We start from the raw sequence: 18,998 nt of genomic DNA on the forward strand, positions 1-18,998 counted from the left end.
CGAAGGATGCAGGCGGCTGAGCGCGCCGAGCCGGGTCCCGGGAGCTGGTCCCGGGTCCAGGGTCCCGGGAGGCCGAGCGCCGCGCAGAGCTACGGGACACCTGCGGAGGGCGGCCTGCGCGCCTCTTTCCCCCGGGGTCACCCGGACTGGGGGCAGCACTCGGTTCCCTCCGCGCCCCAGACGTCCCCGTTAACCTGGTGGTTAATTATTAATTTCTTCTCCCGGTTGGGAGCGAAAGTTCCACGGGACTCGGGCGGGGAGGGAGCCTCGGAAGCGGCCCCAGCGGCTCGTTTTGCGGCGGGAAGCAGAGGCCAGGGCAGGGCGAGGTCGCCTGAGCCAGGCAGCAGCCCGGGCGGGGGCCGAGGGGGCGAGGGGGCGGGAGGGGGCGGGGCTTTGGGTTGGTGGGGAAGGGAATGGTAATGTTCTTTCCTCTCCTCCGCCCCGCACACCGCCCCTCCTCGGAGCCCCCCTCCCCGGCCACCCCGCCTCGGGGCGCCCCTGGCGGGCCCCCTGTTACCGACCGTTCCTCCAGCGCCCGCTCCCGGTGCCGAACGCCGCAGGGCGCTTCCGCCTGAGTGGCTGCTTTCGTCTCCCCGCTCTGCAGGATGAGCAATCCCTACGCTGCGGCGAGGTGCCCGACGTATCGCGGCTCAGGGGCAGAGGGCAGAACCCACCCCAGGTCTTGCAGACACTGGCCCGGCGTCGCTTTCTGTTCTCACAGCTGTCCAATCCCGGGGACGCCTACTCCCCGGTCTACCGCGTGAACGACTACGGGACCGGAGGAAATCAGAGCGCGGCGGCGTGCAGGCCTCCGGGCTCCCGTCCGTACCCGCTCTCACGTCCTCACGGCAGCCTGAATCAGTCCGAAAATCCTGCCGAGGATGCATGTCACGCTACATTGTAAAATGCTCCCATAGGCTCAACGCAACTGTCCAGGGAGACACGGCGTCCCAGCAGTCGCCCTGCCGACCCCGCGGCCATCCCCTCTTGGCCGAGACTTCAAGGTCCTGGGTCACTGGAAAGACCAGGGAAGGAACTCATTCAAAAAACGAGGATGAGGGGCGCCTGGGTGGCTCAGTGGGTTAAAGCCTCTGCCTTCGGCTCAGGTCATGATCCCGGGGTCCTGGGATCAAGCCCCACATCGGGCTCTCTGCTCAACGGGGAGCCTGCCTCCTCCTCTCTCTCTGCCTACCTCTCTGCCTACCTGTGATCTGTCAAATAAAATAAAAATCTTTTTCAAAAAAAATGAGGATGAAAGTGTTCTGAACTGAAAAGGCGAGATTAGGTCTCCCGGGCCCTAGGGTACCGCGAGGCACGCAGGCTCCCGCACACTCCGCGGCAAGAACTGGGCCCATTGCAATCTGTCTGGGAGGTGCTGCCCTGCCCGGCACCACCTTGGACCGGTGGTGGGCGCCGCGGGGGCAGAGGTTCGCAGGAACCCAAGGTTCGTCCCCCTCCTCGCCACCAGATGTCGCTGCTGCTCACCGTTGGAGCTCGCCGGGCTGGCTGGGCTCCAGGTCTGATCTGACTTCCGGCATCAGAAACTCCGGCCTCCCGCGGTAACACACCCTCCGGGGATTCCGAAGCGCGCTCAAGACTTGAGAACCACCCGTACAGGTAGGTGGTGCTGCAGGCCCTGCGGCCGCTGACGTCTTGCTCCCCTGCAGGTGGTCAGAGTAACAGCTCGTCCCCTACCTGGCGTCCCTCCCCGCTTACTTACCTATTGGGCAAGAGCTCGCTTCTCAGAACTTCCATTTCCCCTGCTGCAAAGTGGGGGTAAAAGTACCCACCAGACAGGGTTGTTATGAGGCCACAAAGAGACTGTCTGAAAATGGGTCTGCAGAGGCAGATCACTATGCTGTAAAGGTGTGTCATGGCTCTTGGGGTTTTATTTCCTGCACACCGACTCCAAACATTTGAAGTGCAGCTGGTTTGGGGGGCTTCCATCCTCTCTCTTTTGTCTCAACACCCGTATTTCTCTCCCCGCCCAGAATCACCATTCTGAGACCCAGGGAAAGCTATGCTTGATAAACACAGATAATAAATAATAAATAAAATGTAATCTATTATATTTATTATCAATTCATATATTATATATTTATATATTATATTATATTTATTTATTATATATTTTATTTTAATATTTATCTATTATATTGTGTATTATGTGTTATATATTATCATATAGCATATAGAATATATAATATATTACTATATTATGTTGTAAATAATAATATATAATATACTGTATAATAAATATAAAAATAAAATAAATGGTAAGTACAGATAATAAAAGCTCAACTTCCATTGAGCACTCCCCATGTTCGAGACCCTGTTTTATGTATTTTATTTAATCCTTACACAGCCCTATGAAGTAGGTGCTGTGAGGGATGATGAGACACCAAGGCACAGAGAGACCGAATAATTTTCTCCAAATCCTGTAGCTAGCAAGTGGTGGGACTGGATTTGAACTCAGGAAGCCCAACACAGTGCTCGTGTTCTCAAGGCCTCCCCAAGGCTGCCCCTAAAGCCTGCTTCCTGTGCTCCTGTACGGTGAGCAGCAGTGTGGAGGGCGGATTCACCCTCCAGCTCTCTGGTCGCAGTTGAAAATCCCTGAACCTCTTGCTACGCGCACCTCCTCAGCAAGGCTGGGCGCTTGATCAAACCTGCACTGACTCGACATTGCCATCAGGCCTGTAGGCTGTAGGTGTCTTCCACGGTTTCCTTGCTTTAAGTTCAGGTTCTCCTGGTACATTTCCTGCCCAGGCCTGGAATCAGCCTCTTCTCCAAAAAACCTTCATTAGTTTCAGGGCTAGATGGCATTTCAAGGCCACAGTCTGGGCCTTAGTATCCATTTTATAAAAATTTAATTTGATCATCTATTGCATGGATTTCAAAAACATGTAAATCAGCAGACCCGGGTACCGCGCGCATGGCTACACAAGGTGCGAGCCAAATGGAGGGTTCGGCGTCCACCGCACCCTCGTCCTCCACCTCAGCCTCGGACTCCGCTCCCGCGACCCCGGCCTCCGTGGAGCAGCTGGACAAAGGACAGATTAGAAAGGCAGTGGAAGCTCTGTTGACACATTCCAAGTCCAGGAAAAACGCGAATGGATTGTTATCGAATGAGAATGAAAATTTCTTTTTAATGGTGGTGTTGTGGAAGATTCCAAGTAAAGAACTGAGGGTCAGATTGTCCTTGCCTCACAGTATCGATCAGATTTAACAGATATTTGTTTACTTACCAAGGATGAACCCAATTTAACTCCTGAAAAGACGGAACGGTTTTACAAGAAGCTTCTGAACAAGCACGGGATTAAAACCATTTCCCAGATTATCCCTCTCCGAACTTTAAACAAGGAGTACAAAGCCTATGAAGCCAAGCTCCGCCTCCTGGGCAGTTTTGACTTCTTCCTTACTGATGTGAGATCAATGAGTGCCTTAAACATCTCTAAAAGTGGTTCCTGCCGTGCGATCCGCGTGGGCCACCCTGGAATGGAGGCTGAGCACGTTGTCGATAACATCATCACCGAGGCCAAGAGGCTTTCCCAAAAGTTGCCAGAGAAGTGGGAGAGCGTGAAGCTCTTGTACGTGAAAACCGAGAGGTCCGCTTCCCTGCCCGTCTTTCCCTCGTTTGTCAGCTGTCAGGATGAAGCCAAGGGCATATGCACCCCCAGTCAGAAGAAGAAGGAAGCAAAGAAAAAAACAAAAACAAAAAGAGTATCATGAAAAACAGAAAGAGAAGAAGAAAAACAAAAGGCTCATGAAACAGGCTGAGAAGACTCCGTCGGCCCGGAGAAGGAGGACGTGGATACCAAAACCAGTGGAACTGCAGCACCGGCCCCTGCCCCTCCGCCTGCCCCTGACCCCCAGAAGGAGGGGTCCGGAGCCCGTGAGAAGAAAGAGGGCCGTCGAGGAAAAGCTCAGTCAAAGGTGCAGGAGGAATCCGAAGACGAGAACCCTGTGCTGGTGCGGATAGGGGAGACGCCAGCCAAAGGAAATGCGGAGTTGCAAAAACACGCCACAGGAAAGAAGTCTCCAAAAAAGAGTCCTGCTCCCAGCACACCCCCGTGGGAAGAAGAGAAAGGCTTTTCCGGTTTTGGAGACCCCAAAGGCTGCGGAGCCCAAGACCCCAGGCAGTGGCCCCGGGGAAGAAGCCAAGAGTCAAAGAAGATGCAGAGAAAGAAAAAAACTCTCCACTGGGGAAAAAAGATCCAAGACAGATGACCAAAAAGCCGGGGGCCAAGTTCTTCACCACTGCTAGCAAATCTGCAAAAAAAGCTCCCCGCACTCCCAAACAGTGGCCCAAAAAGCCCAAAGTACCCCCAGTCGCCCTAAAAATCCAGAGACTCAGGCAGAAGGAACATCCACATCCCCCGAAGAGCTTTTTAAAAATGCAGGGTCCTGAGCCCCCACACCATGCAGTCTTCTCTGGGAGTGAGGCCCAGACTTCAATATTTTTTAAAACCTCTGCAAGTAGTTCTGACATCTGTTTGTGCATGTAAGAACCAGTAGTTTTGAAGTAAATCCATTATTTAAAAATATATATATATGTAAATCAATAATTTTATTAACCAGTGTATTGAATGCCTACTAGGCATCAGGCAATTTCTGGAAGAAGGTGGATCATAAAGAGGCATAAGTTACTGCCACCAAATTTCAGGACCCTAAGAGAAGTAGAGGAAGCCACTGGAGCGTATTTGTGCAATGAGGACTCAGGAGCTCCTTGGGGACAGGTATGGGATGCATGGGATGGGTAGAATAACTTGGTCTTCCAGCTGGAGCCCAGAGCTTGGAGGCTTCCGTGCCTATTTGGCCGGCGAGGGAGAGATGTTTGAGTTCAGGATGATGCCGGGTAATGAGGGCAGGTTACTCCTGTTGCCATGTTTACCCGCTCGGGTGGCCCTGGGGACTGAAAGAGGGCAGGCAGGAGGAGCACAGTTGAGCTTTCTGGCAACCTCTCTAAGGAGCCCCTCAGGTGTGGTGCCTGACTTCTGCATAAACAGGTAGAAGTCTCAGGGGCCAGCAGAGAGTTCTGCGCCCTGTAATTGACCTGCTCCGCGCCTGCCCATCACACAAGGGAGCTGGGGGTTGGCTTTGCCCCAGTGAAGGAGGATTGAGGAAGACGTATAGGATCGGAGGTGGCGTACCCACAGGAGCCCCGGGGGCTGCCCACTGGGCAGTTCTGTGCACAGCCGGCCTCTAGGTCAGGGTGCACGGAGTGAGAGGTGTGAGCCTTGGGTTGACTCCGTTTCTCAAAAGCCATGGGAATGGGGCCCCAGCTCCAGGGCCAGGCTCCATGAGAACCGGGCTCTCTCCCTGTTTCATCAGCCTGAGGGGGCCTCTGACCCTGGGCAGCCATCACCAGAACCACGAGTGACCGCTCTGGCCTCTGGGCTGATATAAAGGGCCTGGCCTTTCAGGTCTGCCAGCCTGAGCTCTGAAACTTTCAACAATTACTACCCGAGCCTCAGTTTTCTCATTGGCAAAGGGAGACACTCCGAACGCCATCATGGGGGCACCTGTGGGAATGAGACAGGCCGGTGTGCCAGGGGCCTTGTAGAGGCCTGCCTGTGGCGGACTAGGCCCTTTCTGCTGTCAGGGCATTAGGGAAACTGAGGACCCATGATGGACATGGGTGTCCGCGCAGGACCTGGAAACCCAGAGACCTCTGGGAGCCAGGCTCCCATCCCCGAGTCTCCCAGAGACACAGCATCTCTCCCGCCAGGGAGCAAAGTCCGTCTCCGGATGCGCTGTCAGGAGCTTCAGGGTTTGGTCTGGAGCTCGGTGGGCAGGAATGACTCCTGGCAGGACAAGATGGGACTCTGACTGGGCCCCTGTCCACAGCCAGAAGCCTGCCCCTGGGGACAGGTCCGGGTCTGCCCTGGAGGCACCTTGCCGTCCTGAGGGCTCCAGGAGAGTCTGGAATAGGGGGAATGAGAGAGCCTGTTCACCACCCTGCTCCTTCTCACAGAGCTAAGGTCTGCACTATTGGGGTGTCTTTTGTTAGAGCTAAGGAGATAGGGGCCATGCGCTCTGCCCCTCAACGTGCCAGAGCAGTAACACAGAGAAACGGACTCTGGGGGGGTTCCCCAAACCTGGGACTAGCTGCTGTTTCCTGAGGGGGCTGTTCTGAGCAGGGCTCTTGCTGGACAAGATGTGTTACCTACAGATCTCCTCTGATCCTTACAACTCTCTCAGGAAGGTAATCTTGCCCTAAATTCTACCCGAGGCTCAGAGGAGTTCCAGCACGAAGCTTGGATCACACAGCCAACAAGTATGGGTCTAGGTTTGAAACTAGAAAGGTACAGGTCTTTGAAGAGCCCCGCTCCTCATCCATAAGGCCCCGCTGCCTCTGTGCTGAGCTTGAGGATGAGGATGAGTTTGAGGATGGTTCTGGGCCGCTCTTCTCAGACACCAGAGAGCAAAGTGTTTCTGAGGCTTCCTGGACTCAGGGAATGGGTGCTAGAATTCTCCACAGCCCCAGCACACAGGAATCTGCCCTGCCTTCCTCCTTGGGCCCTGGTGAGGGAGGACCCATGTTTGCTAATAAAATGAAACAAAGGACGTGAACATGGTTTGTATGGTCGGGTGGTATGCAAATGCAAAATGATTGCCCCTTACTTTCCCTCCTGGGCGCCGTGACTCTCCAGCAAATGAGTACCTTGGGTTTCTGTGTTTAATCCTTCCTTGGTGAAGTCATCCAACAGATTCACCCAGCCCCACAAGGCTGGTCTTACACGACGCGTGTCCGCCCAGGACAGCATGGACCAGACAGATTGTTTATAGTTACACGTCCCCTAAGATGATCTTGTGCAACTCTAGAGTCAAGCAGACGCTTTTGTTTTTACAAAGTGAATTGTTATGTGCGTGTCATGTTTAGCCTGTTCAGAAGACCCAGCCGGGCAGGGAGTCTGAATTCGACAGCCCTTTGAAGAAATGTTCAGGCTGAGGGAAGCTCTACAGTTCTCTGAGCATGCTGTCCATCTGGAACATCAGGAGACCTTAGCACAAACAGAAAAGCTACTGGCTAGGAAATCAATGAATAACCTTCTCTTTTCCTTCAAGAGTCCTTTTTAAATATCAGACTGGTTTTCAAGGGCAGTTTAGCCACAGATCGAACACCTTGAAGAGAATCCCAGCACACAAGCAGTCCTGTTCTTCGCCGAGGCTAACACGGGAATTCTGGGACGACACCAGGGCCTTCTGGGATGCAGTTTACCTCTCCCCGCCTTTATCCATGTGTACACCCACCGTGGTGGGTCCTGCTGTGTCTACAGGATGGGAAGCTAGAAAGCGAATTTGACACAATTATTATCTTATGGCTGGATAAAGTCTGGGCTGTTGATGTGGCACGATCTGTAAGCAGCCGCTCCGTTGGTGGAGGGCGAGATCACTTCTAGTATGTGTCAGAACAAGTTTGGGGTCTTGGTTTCTCAATCCCCATGACCAGCTTCCTCCCTGCGGGGTTTCCAGAGAGTCCAGGCAGCTGGCAGCTCCCACCTAGAAGTGAAAGTGGCCTCTTGCCCCAGTGACAAGCTCAACATGCCTTGTGGCCCTCTGGGCCGTTGCTTCTCTGTAGTCCGATTGGACGGCTCTGCTCTTTTTCTTTCCTGACTGGTTGTTTGGCAGGAGGGGGTTAAAGTGCCTTTGTTTTATCTTCTGAGGAAAGAACCAAGGGCACAGGTGAGAGAAACCCTGGGGAGCCTGCTGCTACCTTCTGGCAATTTCCAGCAGCCAGTACGGGGTCTTACACAGGACAGGTGCTTGGCTTCCACTGACATCCTGACTCTTTCACCAGCCCTGGATTTCAGATTCCATCCCTACTCCCCCTGTCCCTGGGGTCCTCCTTAAACAGCCCACCAAGGGTGTCTATCTATTTGAAAGACTGCTGAAATACCTCCTCTTCCAAGCAGCCTTCCAGGATTATGAAAAGAGCAAATAACATGGAATTCCACCCAACGCGCATGCGCACACACACACACACACACACACACACACACACACACGCACACACCACCTCCTTATCCCCTCCAGATAAAGCGCTTGTAACCCAGAGAAAATGAGAACATGAGATGTATTTGGTGCTCATGACCAAAGCTTAGGGTGTATGTGCCCAGGGGCTTCTATCTGATTGGTGGATGCCATCAAGGCAGCAGAGGGCAGGGGAAGTTTGGAAGAAAGGAGCACAGGTTACTGTCCGGGCTTTGTTACCCACCTGCTGTGCTGTGTGCCTGCCCTTTCTGAGCTCTTCATCTCAGCAGCGTGGGAGTAAAGGGCATCCAAGCCCCCTGCTGCTCCGGGATTCTCTCCGTTGAGCAACCCAGGGACAAGAGAGGGGTGTGTGTGGTGCAGGAGAGAGTGGGAGCCGGGAAACTGGGGGCTGCTGTCGGGGGGCATCCCTGGATCTCTGCGGTGCCTTCAGCCAGCAGCACAGGGCTTTGCTTCCCTTCTCTGGCTGGAAGCCCGAGAAGGGGGGGCACAGAGGATCCCGCCTTCTCCACCTCCAACTGAGGCATCAAGCCTGGGGTTGGCACAAAGTCGGTGCTTAGTGAGCCTCCGCTGAGGGGATGAGTGGGGCCCGGGATGTGCAGGGGGGCCGGATGTGGTGAATGAAAACAGTGCACTTGGAGTTCCCCACGGGCTCCTGGAGGCTCTAGCCATTTGTGAGTCTGTCATAAAGGACTCTGGGGGAAAGACATCCGGAAAGACTTGTTCTCAGTCCTGTGTATGCCACAGAAAGTCATCTGCTTGGACTTGTGGGGAAAGATTGCACCAGATCGGCCCGTCTGTTGTCCTGGGCACGTCTTCTCTGTACAAAGCCACTGTGGGAGGAGGCACCCTGCCGACATGGGGTCTCCAGGGACAGGGTCGCTCAGACCTGAGGCTTCTCGCTGTGGCTCACCGCTCAGGTCATCGAATGGGCAAGCCTGGCCCTCAGGGAGGTGGCTGTGAGAGGGGACCCCACTGCGTGGAGGACAGGTGTCCCGGGGCCAGCGGGACAGAGGGTGCAGGCAGCAGACAGGGGACCTGGCAGTGGTTGAGAAGAGTCAATGTCTACAGGGCGTTGACAGAGTTTGCAGCTCAGGATGTGGTGAAAACCCCCGATTCAGTTTGTCCAGAAACCCTTCCGTCAACTCCGGCTGAGGGCATAATTCTTTCTGGGGACCGAGGCTGAGCCCGGTGTTAAGGGTCACACAGCGCAGGTGTCGGCGTGCCGGGGTGGCTGCCCCAGGGGGAGACTGGTCCTGCCCCTGCGCTCTGATGGCAGTGTCTACCCAGCCACCTGCACCACCGCCCGTGGCTATTGGCTCTTCCCGGGCAGCTTGCTACCTGACCTCTTGGTGACATTTAAGGTCACACCCACCCCTACATTTTGACTTTTCCAGGAGCAGAGCCCAGGTCAAGGCCGTGGAGGCAGCTCTCAGAGCCTGGGAGGAGGCAGGAGTGAGGGCACGGGAGAGTGAGACAGGAAGGAGGGAAACCAGCCCAGGGTGTGTTAGCAGGGCCACCACCGAGGGCAGCAGGGTCTGAGTCCCTGGGGGTCCCCTGGGAATCGTGACATCATACCTTCCAATGGACGGGAGTCTGGAGCGTTTATCAGCCAGCTCCCATCCCCCATAGGTTGAAGACTGACCCCAGTGACACGAGCTGCCCCATGCTCGGGGACTACAGTCACAGGTGGGCCCAGTGGGCGTCCTCAGGCTTGGGTGGTTGTGAGATCACGCGGGTGTTGTCAGTTAGAGGAACCTCTGACTTCTAAAGGAACTGCCCTCCAGAGCTGTGCTCGGAGCGGACACGGGCCAGCAAGATGGGACGGGGACACCAGAGGCGTCCCTGCTGACGTTCCCTGACCACCCTTCCTCCGTCTCTCTGGGGATCCTTCTCCAGACCCATTGTAAATGCCTGCTAATGCCGCTTACCTCCACTCCCTCCCCTAAGTGCTCACATCCTATATAACACGGCCCGGAGTTTCACCGGGGCCCTGGGATGGTGTCAGGGCACTGGGGAGACGCATTACCAGCCGGTGCCTACTTAATTCCCCTGTTCCTTTGCGCAGCCCTGGGTGGGAACGCAGCTGAACAAGGCGCGGGGCGCCCGGCTCCCTGGCGCTTTCCCGCCCTTTCCCAGCCTATTCCTCCCCAGCTGGAGGGTCTGTCCCAGGCTCTCTTCTCCTGTGGTCCTCTGTGATCTGAGTCTGTCCACCTGAGCCCAGAGCTACCCCTTTACCCTGCCCCTGACCACCCCCACATCTGTATCTTTCCCCAAACCCTTTCTCCTGCGGCGTGGAGCTGGCCGTGGATCTCTCTGCGGGGAGTCACACGCTCCCGGTCCGCACGGCCAGAGCTGAGCCCGGCTTCCCCACGGATGTCACATCTCGCCACCACCCAAGTCAGAATGCCTGGACAACCCGACCTCCCCCTCCTTCTTTGCACCCGGTTCAAACAGCCTCCTGGCAGGCTGGCAGTGGACTCCCTGCCCGGCTGCCCCCATGCTCGGGGCTCACTGGTGCTCTTCCTTGGGAACTGATTCTAGAATCTATGAAGGTGCACATGCGACGCTCAGGTCCACGCGGTAATCCCCCCGCACAGTCGCACCTTCTGCCATGTCATTCTTCCCAGGCCCCAGGGCATCCCTCCACGGTCTCACACCGGTGCCCACCCAGAGAGCCCCCATTAGCGTGTGCCACCTCGGGCTTTGCTCTCCCTGCTGCCCTGCCGCACACCAGGCCCCCTCTTCCCACCGGTTTTCCATTACTTGGCCTCCTCCCAGAAGCATTTCCAGCTTGAGCAGAAGGGGCTCCCCTGCTTTCCTAGGCCTACCCTGCCTGAGACTGGATGCAACCTGCCCAGGCCCCCGGGGTCACCCTCGGATGCCCCCGGCTCCACCTGTCCCCTCATCCCCCACGGGGTGCACTTAGCACCTCACAGCCCGTCCTGGCTTCTGTCTGTTGCCTGCGGGCCCTTGAGCCGTGACAGCTCATCTCCCGGGGCACTTTCAGGTTCAGGGAGAACCCGGGCCAGGTCTGGGACATGCGCTTAGCACAGACACCGGGCTCAGGCTGCTCTCGCTGTCATCTTCCATCCCACGCAGGGCAAACCCATATGTGGCAAGTGCTGGGGCTTGGTCTCCCTGTCCTTGAGGAGCTGTCCCTCCGCCGGGGATGCGGAACCCGATGCTCAGGAAACAGCGCCGGGCACAGCCGATTCTCATGAGCTGAGGCAACATCCTAAAAGTCGCTGCAAACACTGAATTAGCAAATACTGAACAGTTGTTTCTGGGGGAAATGCAGGGTGAGTTTCCCAGAAGCCTCTGGTCATGACGTTTGTGCCAACCCTTCCATCTGTAACCTCGTTTTGTGTGCATTTCTGGTTAAAGAAGTTTTATTTTTTACATATTGTTGACTCGTGAACACTGAACTCATGGCCAAGAGCGCTGTAACTCAGACTTAGACGAAGCTCAAGTATTTTCTCTGTAAGGCACAACACAGTCCGCTTGCGCTTGGGAACAGCCCGAGGCACACCAGCGCCGCGCTTGGGGCCATGTCAAATGGAGAATCAGCAGCAAAAAGCACCAAGTGGGGAAAGTGTGGCACTAACCAGACCGTGACAAAGACACTTGGTCGCAGTGTGAGAGCTGAGACGGGGAGGTCGAGGGTTGCTTCGTTCAGCCTCAGCTGGGGATGTGCTTGCCAGGCGAGTCACATTCTTCAGTGCTTTGTAAAGGTCCGAATGACCACGAAAGTGTCGTGAGCATTGATTTGGGGATAACAGATTTTAGCGAGTGGGAAAATTGGCCAATATGGAATCCGTGAGTAATGAAGGTCAGCCGTATGTACAGAACCAAGATTGGAGCTTCAGGGAGTGGAGACGAGGGAGCAGCCGGGAGGACAGGAAACCTTACTAGGGTTGTACCACTGGAACTGAATTTCGAGGGATAAGTAAGACTTCCCCAGGTGGGAGTGCCCTTGGGGCCGAGGCTGCATTGTGTACAAGGCATGAGACAATGTGAAGTGAGGGGATTAATTTATCTGGGATGAGGATAGGAAATCTTGGAGGGAACGTGTCAGGAAGAGCTTTGATCTCCAGGAACCAAGGGAAGGGTCGAAGGTTTCCACAGCCATCCCTTCTCACAGGGCTTTCCACTAGTTAGGGTTGGGCCAATGCTGTGGCAGAGAAACCCCAAATGGCTTGACCCATACATTTCTTGCACTATTAGAGTTCGGCAGGGGTGACTGGTGGACTGTCTTCCACATAATTTAGACCTTGGCTTCTTCCAAACTGTGGTTCCACTGTGCTCCAGGACCTGAGTCCTTGCTGCCCATCAGCAAGTGGGAAAAGATGGAAGGTGAAAACCTACACTAGAGACTTCCTAAGCCTGACCTTACAGTGGCCTGCATCCCGTCCACCCACATTCCGTCGTCACTTGGTGCTACCTGGATGCCAGGAAGGCTGAGCGACGGAGTCCCCGTGTGGACAGCTGCTTCCCAGAAACGTATCTATACTCGGGAAGGGAGCATGAAGCTTTGGTGGACAGCTAGCTTTTCCTGCCACCAAGGCTCTTAGGTCAGTCTGCCAAAACACAGGGCAGCATCTGAAAGAAGTTGGTAGTAAGTGAATTCTATGGAAGTGGGTCTAGCACAGAGTAGACAGTCAACACTCTGTGAATGAATGAATGAGAAATGCATTGTGCCTCTCTCCTCAGTTCCCTTTAAGTCGATGCATTTGAGTCTAGAGGGAGGAGGGAGGACAAAGGACAGAGAAAGGGAGCTGGGACTTAAGCAAGTCAGCTGGGAGGCAGGTGAGCATTTTCATTTTTCCTGTCATCAGGTACGATGCTGCCTTTACTTGGAGAAGAAAATGTGGCCACAGGAGTGCAGAGAGGGCTGCCCGGAGACAAGAGGTATGAGTAAATGCAAGTCTGGTCTGTATCTATAAATATCGTGTCAGTTTAATAGAATCTCATTCAGAATTTGGGCTACACACACCTTCTGTAGGACTCTGAAAACCCAGTGCATGACCGAGTGGTTAGAAATGGTTTGGAGCAGCGCCTGGGTGGCTCAGTGGGTTAAGCTTCTGCCTTCAGCTCAGGTCATGATCCCGGGGTCCTGGGATCGAGCCCCACGTTGGGCTCTCTGCTCAGTGGGGAGCCTGCTTCCCTCTCCCCCTCTGCCTGCTTCTCTGCCTACTTGTGGTCTCTCTTTCTCTCTGTCAAATAAATAAATAAAATCTTTAAAACAAAACAAAACAAAAATCAAAAAAGAAAAAAAAGAAAGGGTTTGGAGCAGTCCTCACTGTCTGGAAGGAAGCCAGGGAGAAGGGAGCAGGAGGAGCACCCCCATTGGGCAGCCTGACATCTGGGGTCAGGGACCTTCTCCAATCTCTCCTTGGTTTCTAATCTAGCCTTGCACCCAACAGCTTCATAATTCCACACCTCCAATTTATTAACCAAGTGCCATCTGTGAGGCACTGTCATGGGCCCCACTGGTGTTTCTCCCTCTGAATGGTGGCTGGATATTTAACGACACTGTAGCAACTCCCACTGATGTCAAATGAGAGAAAAAAAAAACAAGCACCACCTTCTCTCTCTAGTACAAAGTCACACTCAGCACGGATAATCCCAAAGCCTCCGCAGGCTCACAGATCAGAATAAATCAGCAGTCAGCACAAACACCAAGCCCTCTTTGAGTTACGGGGTCAAGGCTGCAGGCAGGGGCTACCCCTGGCATCTTGGAAAAGGGCAGGAAAGGAGCCAGCTGTGTCAGGAAGGAAGACACAAAACCTGTCATCTGCGTGCATGTTCCCCAGAGCCACAGGTCAGGAGTTCAGAAGCTCACCGCTTGCTGCAATGAAATCTTCCTTTTGATGGCGGACGACATTGACCCTTTCAATCTCATTTACATTAAGTGTGTGTGTGTGTGTGTGTGTGTGTGTGTGTGTGTGTGTGTGTTTGAGGGTGAGGTGTTAAGACTAATGTGTGGCCCTGGAAAAGGGATAAATTTTTTCATTCAAACAGAATGGCCAGCAGTAGGCACAAGGTTATACAGTAGGAAGACAGCAGTCTTCAGCTCTGAACCCTAATACTGTCCCTGCTCCCTGTGCTCTGGCGAGATTTCCATCTCTTACTCCTCTGACCCGCCTCCCAGAGGCTCCGCTGGGACCCGTGGCGGGGGAGGGGAACGGGATCGCCTAGTCCCAGACACCTCCCACCAGCGTGCCTGCACAAAACAGTGCTCTAGACCTCTGTGTGGCATGAATCCGTGTGTGACTTGGTCACATCGAATGAGTTCTAGTAACTTCCCCAAAATTAGGGCAGAGCCTTCTTGTACGGCTAGTCCATACCCCCATGGCTGGCACAGAAATGCCTTAGAATTTCTGCCCTTGAGGATATGCCAAGGTGGAGGCAGGAACTTCTGGTTATTGGCCTTGATTGCTGTGGCCTCTGCTGGCACTGGGCCGGGGGCCACGTGGGAACTGTGGGAACTGCCGGATCTGTCAGAGAACGGGAGCTCAGCTCCCCCAAACGTGTGTCCTCCAGGGCCAGCGGCTCTCTGCGCCTTTGGGACAGTTGCGCCGTGAGCTGGTCAAGAGAAGGAACGGCCGGATCCTGACTTAAGACCCCTGCTAGAGAAGCCGGATGAAGAAGGCAGAGTCACCCGATGGAAGCAAGCATCCCGCGAGCACAGAGTGGTCGAGCTTTCCGGGAAGAGCGTGACATGCGGGCAGGCAGATGGACAGGCCAGGCCAGGTCGTCGTGGCTAAATTTCCCCTTGGCTGTGCGTTCTGCTTCGTTTTGCACACCGTTAGGGCTAGATGTGTCCGGCAGTCCACCCATCATCTGGCGGCCGGCGCCGCAGCACCGGAGGGTCCGTGCCGCTCGCAGCGCGACAGGCATCCGTGCCAGCGGCCCCTCACGTCGGGTGGGCGCAGGCTGGGCCGCAGGGGGCCCTGGATCCGGCCGAGGTAAGTGCGGGGACAGTGAGGAGGCGCATGGGCCAGAGTGGGATCCCGGAGAACAGCCCCGCCTCCCAGCCAGTCCGCGATCCGATCCGTGCTCTCCCTTCTCGGCATCGTCCCCTTCTCCAGAAAGTCAGCAGAACCTCCCGCCCTTGAGCTTGCCTTGAGGGAAAGAGAGAATTCCGAGCAGCAAAGAGGAAAACAGGTAAGGAGGCAGGGAGGCAAAGGCGAGCCCCCCAGCACCCGGAACCGCCCCTCTTCTGGAGGAGGGAAGCAGGCGGGAAGAGGGGAGCTGCACCATGATGGGCTCCCCATCGTGCCCCCAGCAGCTCTCGCCCACCCCCGTGGGTGCCACCCCACCCCACCCCACCCAGAGCATGGTGGGGGCAGGACGCAGGCGCTCTTCACCACCTGGGTCTTCGGAGGCATCTGGGTCAGGCCTGCCCCGCTCGCTCTGCAGATCGCACAGCTCCAGGTCAAAGAGGCTTAGGTGGGTCTCCAAGGCAACCGCAGAACAGGGGCGGGGCGCGGCCTCCCAGGTTCTGGAGGAGCTGTGCTTCCGGCCTCCTGGGACACACACACTCACTCCACAAACACCAGCCCAGGCTGGATCCTTCCTCGGGCCAGCGTTGTTTTCTCTCCCTACAACTTCCGAGAGACAGACAGAGAGGGAAGCGCGTGAGGCAGCAGCCCACAGCGGATGAGAGAGGAGGGAGAGGTCTAGGACGCAGTCTTCCGTCCCCTGGACGCTCTCTTCTCGCAGGCTGGAAAGCAGCCGTCAGGACCCCCGCTGGACCCTTCACCTTCGGAGAGGCTGGCCTCAGAAAGCCAGGTAAGAGGGTGGTCTCCCCGGGAGACTGTGGCTTCCCCACCCGACCCTGGAAGCAGTGACCCCACCTGACACCTTCCGGGCGGTAGAGCAGAGGCTGGGCTGAGCCTGGAGCTGGGGGGGCGGCTGCGGGGCTGCGGGGCTGCGGGTGCTGGGGACAGCCTCCCGAGCTATCTGAGTCCAGGGCCCAGATGGTTTCAGGGAGGGCTCATCCGTCCTCATCCGTCCCACAAGGGTCGGTGAACTCCACGGGATCCTCGGGGCCGTGACCTGTCCTGTGGGAAGCCCTAGGTCCGCCTGTTCTGGAACCGGCAAGCCCCAGGCTTTTCTCTTCTGCTTTGATGGGGAGGCTCCGGATAGGGGGAAGAGAGGTGAAACCCACCAGAGATTCTCTCATCAATTTGAGAGTTGTGACTCAAGCACCTACTAAGAGCAGGCTCTTGGGACACAGCCGTGCCCAAGACACGAGGGTGGTGTGTAGAGCTCAGGCTGTGAGCCCCAGTGACCCACCCGGAGGGGTGGCCTGACGGAGCGGTGTGGGTGCGTTCCTGGGAGAGGATCGGGTTTGGGAAGAGACGTCTGAGCTGCGACCAGCGGGTCAGCACAGAGTTTCCTGGGAATCAGCCAACCCTCCCCACCCCCACAGTGACTGTGGTCATTTGGGCCCGAGCACTTGACCCCTCCTGGGTGCACCTCTGCCTCAGAATGAGGAGGACTGGCTGCCATTCATTCATTCATTCATACATACATTCATACATTCAGGAACCATCTATGAAATATCTACGACGTGCCAGCAGATTCAGCAAATACAGAGCTCACAGCTGGCAGGGGAGAGAGGGAAAGAACCAAAAAAGTGAGAAGTGTATTCGTTACAGATGCCGTGATATGCTAAGCCCTCGTGCCACGCACGGCAGGCACCCAGTCCCACCTCAGTGGGCGTCAGTGAGGGGCAGGCAGAGGGGAGCCGATCCTCCAAGTGAGCCTTAGAAGAGGAGCAGGTGTTCGTCAGGTGGAAGAAGGCCCACAGGTCAGCAGCTCCGGCCGAGTCACACCTGGCCTGGTGGAATCCCGGTGAGGTTAATCTGTGATCTGTGAAGTGGGCCTTGGGCCTTGGTTCTAGCAGGACTGGAAGGAAGGTCAGAGAGCGGAGCGCTGACTCTCTGCGCATGTTTTGAGGCCTCTGCCCAGAAAGAGGGTCTGGCTTCATCAGAGCTACCCCGCCAGCTCTCTGAGTCAGGGGGCAGCTTGGGACAGTCCAACACAGTTGCCACTCCTCGCCCGTGGGCCTGGGGGACACGCGAGGCAGCCCTCGCTCTGGCCAGCAGACGCCCCAGGTCAGAGGTTAGAGTCCTGCTTCAGAGGCAGGGGGCTGGGCACGGCTCCCTTTGTACTGAGACAACAGCTTCCTGACCAGGTCTCTAGCGTCCCTCCCCGGCTGGCCACACGGCTAGTGGCCTGGCAATCCCCAGAGGCGGGGGAGTCTCATGCCTGAGGTAGGGGTCTCAGAGCCTTGCTTCTAACTCCGAGGACACACCCCTGATTGTTCCCTCCGCTGAGACATCCCCGCTCCCCTCTGACTGCTGACTGCCTGGGACCAGACGCCTCCTGCCCTTGAGCTTGGGGATGGTTTTTCTAGCGTATCTAACGAGCCACAGCTGGTGATAGTGTCTCCCAGGGAGCCATGGAAAAGACATTATCCTCAGGGATGTTCAAAAACAGGCTGAAGGAAGAGCTCAGAGAGTCTGGGGTGGACAGGATAATGAAGGGGAAGGGAAGGAAGGGGAGGAAAGGTAGTGAATGAAGGAGCTCTTAGCCGAGTGATGCCGAGAGAGAGAGAGAGAGAGAGCATGGGAGGGCTTTCCTGCTGGTGGGGGTAAACTGAGGCTACCCACCTGAAATTTCCCTCCATCCAGGGGACATAGCTCTCCCAGTGCCATGAGCAGAAGGCAGGGTTGGCGCAAGGCCAGGATCAATGCTGGAGTCAAGCTTGTGCCAGACCACAGGGTCCTTTATTTTTTATGCTACAGACCCCTTTGGAAGTCTCTAACACCTTTGGGCACATTCTCAGCAAAATATTTCTAAATACATAAAATTCAGTTAGGAAAGAAACCAGCTGTACTGAAATGTTATCTATTTATGTATTTTTAAAAAATCAGTTTAAGATCTAGTAATCTACGTGCCTCTCGATCAACATGTAAAATGATGAGTCTAGTGGCAGGGCTAGTCCCTCCAGGAGCGCATGATCAGGAGGGGAGGGACCACAGGGACACAAGCAAGGACGGGCCTGTGGAGCAGGGGAATGGCTGCAGTCCAGAGTACAGCGCCACGGGGCGTGTGCCCACCCTGTCCTCGGCCGATGCCCAGCTCAGACGAGGCCGGCTGGTGTTGGGGGACGAGCACAGCTTTTGGCAGAGTAAACCTAAGTTCAGTTCCTCCGCCTTTCCGTCCCCGCCAGATGCTGCCTGTGTCCAAGCTACCTGCACTGCTCCAAGCCTCAGTCTCCCTGTCTGTAAGTTGGGGTAATAAGGCACCTACTTCCTGGGACTGTGAAGATCAGAAAAAGATGTCCACGTAAGGGTTTTATAAATGAACAAGACATTGAGGTTTACAAACTCAGGTAGGGAAAAGAAAAACACCCTTCTCTATTTATAGTAACTCGTGGAGGGAGCCCTGGCATGGCAGCCAGCCCCCTGCACACTCCCACCTGTGTGTGGCTGGGCGGGGTGTGTCGGAAGGCAGGCCAGCCCAGCATCCGCCGAGGCTCGCTCCCTCCCATCCGCCAAGGCTTGCTCCCTCCACACCCAAGGGCATCTGTGCGGAAATGCCAGGGTGCTTTGTACAAGTGGACAGAAACCGTGGGCTGAGGTGGGCAGAGGAACAAGTCAGGTCCACCGGGTAGAATGAGTTGGGAAGGCTTCCTGCAGAAAGTGAGTTCTGAGTTAGGTTTTCTCCCCAAGCTTTAAATTGTGACTATGCTCCAAGATGCAGGAAGAGGAGTGCCCTAAACACCCGTAAAACCCCCCAGGAGAAAACCACCGTGAATACTTTGTCCTAGTTGCCCTCTCTGTGAGTGTGTGCATGTGTATGCCACATTTTTCTGGACAACTGGAACAGAAGACATTGCCGACCGTGATACTTCAGCCACGAACCTTTCAACATGGACTCCGAAGTTGAGCTATTTCTCCCTTTTCCCCCTACAACCATAACACTAT

General features: G+C 55.5%; 1 pseudogene; it reads left to right on the plus strand.

The window, feature by feature from the left end:
* The first annotated feature begins 2,956 nt into the window (after positions 1-2,956).
* Positions 2,957-16,055, plus strand: LOC123927630 (annotated as a pseudogene).
* The last annotated feature ends 2,943 nt before the right edge of the window (positions 16,056-18,998 follow it).

This window comes from Meles meles, chromosome 17, assembly GCF_922984935.1.
Source record: "Meles meles chromosome 17, mMelMel3.1 paternal haplotype, whole genome shotgun sequence".
Lineage (NCBI taxonomy): Eukaryota > Metazoa > Chordata > Mammalia > Carnivora > Mustelidae > Meles > Meles meles.